Source organism: Rhagoletis pomonella, unplaced genomic scaffold, assembly GCF_013731165.1.
Source record: "Rhagoletis pomonella isolate Grant_MI unplaced genomic scaffold, Rhpom_1.0 Rhpom_scaffold_00007, whole genome shotgun sequence".
In the NCBI taxonomy this organism is placed as follows: domain Eukaryota; kingdom Metazoa; phylum Arthropoda; class Insecta; order Diptera; family Tephritidae; genus Rhagoletis; species Rhagoletis pomonella.
This window is the reverse complement of record NW_023458561.1, coordinates 22092929-22097651: the sequence shown is the minus strand read 5'-3', so window position 1 is coordinate 22097651 and position 4723 is coordinate 22092929.

Sequence of the window (4723 nt, the reverse complement as noted above, 5' to 3'; positions counted from 1 at the left end):
AAAAAAATACTTCTTCTGTTCAAAACTATCGAATCGTTAACGTGGAAAAAACAAAACTGACGCTGTTTGAAAAAGCCATGTTACTTTTTTCTTAGTGTAGTGATGTCTTTTTCCTCTGCGGCTTCGTGACATTCTACATCCTATGTATCCGTTGTTCTCTATGAAACCCCACTACTTCTTCGGCGACGATACATATATTTTATTATGAACATACAGATTTAAATGCAAATACACTAACACAGAAGAACAAAATCCTTGAACTGGAATATTGCCAAGTACTGCTTGTTTGAGTGCAGTTGCCAAATAGGCGGATTTTTAAAGTTCTCCAACTGAAGTACCTTAACCCACATATGACAGTTTCTTCTTAATTTTTCTAGAGAAAATAAAGTAAATTAAATTTCGGTTCTACCCTTAAATTTATAGAAGCTACAGCTACATATATTTTTAGAACCAATTCACATAGAATTCCCGCTGGCTTATTTGTAACCTCAAACGTCTGACCATCATTTCAAATCGTTTGCTTTAGGCAACTCTTCATGTGCCAAAAATTTTATGAATACAAGTTTTGTTTGTTTTTGTATTAACGATTTTTGATGCGCTAATGTTATGGCACTAAGCCAAGCGATTTTAGATATGCATACATTCACTTCCATAAATACGCATATACCCAGGGCCGGATTTATGCACGGCCTACATAGGCGCAATCCTAGGGGCCCCTCACCGCAAGGGGCCCGCGCCACCTGAAAAATTAAAAACAAGTAAGAAAGTCCAAGTTCGGGCGGAACCGAACATTAAATACCCGGCGGAGGTATTAAATATATGTTTTTCACTTTCCGAAAGCTACGATTTTAAAAATTTTCGGCTATTCTGTATGCTGTACAAAGGCCAACAGCTGTGTCAAGGTTGGAAGAAATTGGTGCGGCGGTTACTAAGATATACACATGTAACCATAAATGAGCGTGGCTCAGCCCATTTCCCAAAAATTTATAATATTCTTATTTTTCGTCTAAAAGTTATTGTAAATATCAATTTTGATTGAATAATCTTCTTTAGTTCCTAAAATATCGCAGTTTTCGTATTTCTGAAAATTACCGTTATATGGGAGGTAGGCGTGGTTATTGTCCGATTTTGACCATTTTCAATACCATTGGTCCTACGCCCGAAAGAAGTGTACGTACCAATTTTCGTTAAGATATCTCAGTTTTTACTCGAGTTATCGTGTGCACAGACGGACTGACAGACGGACAGACAGTCACCGCTTAATCGATTTCCCTTTTCATTCTGATCATTTATGCATACATTTGTCTATATCTATCTAGATTCGTCTTGGCTGTTACAAACAACCGTTATGTGAACAAATTTAATATACCCTTGTGCACAAGTGCGCTTGGGTATAAGTACTATTTGTAAATATTTTATTTTATTTACATACTTTATCGCGTAATATTTTTGTGCATTAAATAAAATTTCAGTACGGTTTAATGTTTATACTTGACTATGTAAAATCTCTTCATTTAAAACGATAACTGCGTCATTTCTTTACGCCAATGCAATATTGCGCTGGCAAAAATTGTTTGACTCATTTAATGCTTTTTTTCGCTCACTTAACCTTGATGCCTACCTTTAAGCACGTAATTTACTTACTACCCTCCTTGTGTACTTAATCAAGCCTCCATTTTGATTGCACTCTTAGTGTGTATCCGCCATTTTTATACCTTTCATGAGCATGAAATGGTATTATAACTTTGGTCCGATGTTTGTAAGTACCAGAACAAAAAGAGATAGACCCATGAAAATGTATACTTATATGATCAGAACGTCGAGCTGCGTTGATTTAGCCATGTCCGTCTGTCCGTCTGTCCGTCTGTCCGTCTGTCTGTCTGTTTGTATGCAATCTAGTCTCTCAGTTTTCGAGATATCCGGATCAAATTTGGTAGGTGAGTGTATTTTTATAATGTATTAATCATTTGTCGGAACCGGAAGAATCGGACCACTATAACATATAGCTCCCATACAACTGATTGTTCAGATATGAGATTTTTCATTATAACTTCTCCATTTATGCAGCTACGAACATGAAATTTTGCAATACTTGCACCCATTATCAACAGAATACTTACAGTGAAAATTACAAAGATCGGGCCACTATAACCTATAGCTCCCATACAACTGATTGTTCAGATATAAAATTTTGCGTTATAACTCCTCCATTTATATAGCTAGGAACATGAAATTCCGCACTGTTTTCAATAATTATCAACAGAAAACTTACAGTGAAAATTAAAAAGATCGGGTAACTATAACCTATAGCTCCCATACAACTGATTGTTCAGATATGAGATTTTTCGTTATAATTCATCCATTTATGTAGCTAGGACCATGAAATCTCGCGCTGTTTTCACTCATTATCAACAGAAGACTTACAGCGAAAATAACAAAGATCGGGTCACTATAACCTATAGCTCCCATACAACTGATTGTTCAGATATAAAATTTTGCGTTATAACTCCTCCATTTATACAGCTAGGAACATGAAATTCCGCACTGTTTTCAATAATTATCAACAGAAAACTTACAGTGAAAATTAAAAAGATCGTGTAACTATAACCTATAGCTCCCATACAACTGATTGTTCAGATATGAGATTTTTCGTTATAATTCATCCATTTATGTATGTAGCTAGGACCATGAAATTTCGCGCTGTTTTCACTCATTATCAACAGAAGACTTACAGCGAAAATAACAACGATCGGGTCACTATAACCTGCAGCCCCCATACAACTGATTGTTCAGATATGAGGTCTTTTATCATAACTCCTCCATTTATGCAGCTAGGAACATGAAATTTCGCACCATTTTCACTCATTATTAACAGAATACTTACAGTGAAAATAACAAGGATCGGATGACTACAACATATATCTTCCATACATCTGATTGTTCAGATATAGGATTTTACTGTAAAACTCCTTTATTTGAACAGCTAAAACCGATAAATTTCGTAAGATATTTTATAAATAATAATACAAAGTCTACTGAGAAAATTTTCAAAATCTATGCTGTATAAGCTTTATCTCCTATAGCACTGATTGTTAAGATACCAGTTTTTGCCATATATCTCCTTTATGTAGGAAACTAAACCCAATAAATTGTGTCGGTTTACATACCGATCACATAGCAGTGAAAATCACTTAGATTGGTGCTAATATAAGGTATATCTTCCATACCTCTGTTTGTTCAGATGCGATTTTTTATATAGGTATGTAACTCCTCTATCGATGTATGCAGATGTATTCAAAAGCAGCAATCTGTCAAAGTAAAATTTGCAGATGTTCATGAAAGGTATGAAGCCTTCGGCATAGCCGAAGACAGCGCTGCTCTTACTTGTTCTTGCTGATTTCGTCTCTGTTTCTTTCCGGACTTAGCGAAAGCACATAAGAGTACATACATACATATGTACATACCTAGCAATTTGAGTGCGTCCAACTCAAAGTATAAACAGAATTAAATCGCTCAGGAAGAAGCAAAATAGCAAAATTTGGGAATACATCTTTTCGCTTTTGTATTTTTGTATTTTTTATTTGTCATTCAGCTGCCACGAATTACGGGTTCTTCATTCGATGCGTTGATGTCTGTGAAGTTGGCATACGGTATGGCGCAAAAAGACAAAAAAAAACTGTTCTGAGTAGCTTTTCAATAGTTCTAGAGTTCCTGAAAAGGAAAAAGAGGTACTGCGAAATTACGCCGGAAAAACACTTTTTTCGAAAAAGTCGAAATAGTTAAATTTATGAAAAAAATAAAAATTAAATCTGTTCTGGGTAGCATAAATTTAACATTCTCGACTTTTATAAGTATTTTTTCGGCGTAATTTTGCCGAACTTTTTTTTTCTTTTCCAGGAACTCTAGAACTATTGAAAAGCTGCTCAGAAGAATTTTTTATTTTTTTATGGTCACTTTCATGAAAAATGGTGGTTACCAACAAAAACAACAACAACAGTGCCAACAAAAAATACGAGGTCTCTTTTTTCGTTCTACGAGGACATTTAATTCAAAATTTTTAAGTCTTCAATATGCATTGGGGCTATGCATTTATGGATATTTTTAACTTCTAAACAGCTTGCAGTGCCGAACGATGCACTTTTCGATTAACCGTTTGTGAAATACTTAATTTTGTGAAAACATAAAAACTATTTACGCATCCAGACATTTATAAGGGCGGATTTTTCGAAACAATAAAAAATAGTTTCTTAACACAATAGAAAGCGTCAGTGGTATATTTAGGTCATTTTAAGTCTGTTTCGAATATATTCGTCTTCTTCCTCTGATACTATGGCAGGATCCAAGTTATTTGCATATAACAACACTAGAACAGTAATTGACAGTACCTACACGAACAGCGGCGGTAAAAAAGGTATAGGTTATCCCAGGCCCGAAACGATCCGGCACGAAGCCTTCCTACGAAGCACAAGGTTTTTAGCAAACATTTTAAAATTTATTCCCAGCACCTTTGATTTTACTGATTCTAGAATAGAATTATTTTCTCCAATTCAGATCTCGGGCCCACGGATTTAAATAAGACAAGCACAAATTCTTTTAATACGTTACACTTTACCAATGATGATTAAACCAACTCTTAAATTTATAATTTCATTCATACCCACGTGTTTGCCTTTCTGCGTTATATTGTACCAGTATTAATGCTGGCATTTGTTGACCTCGACTT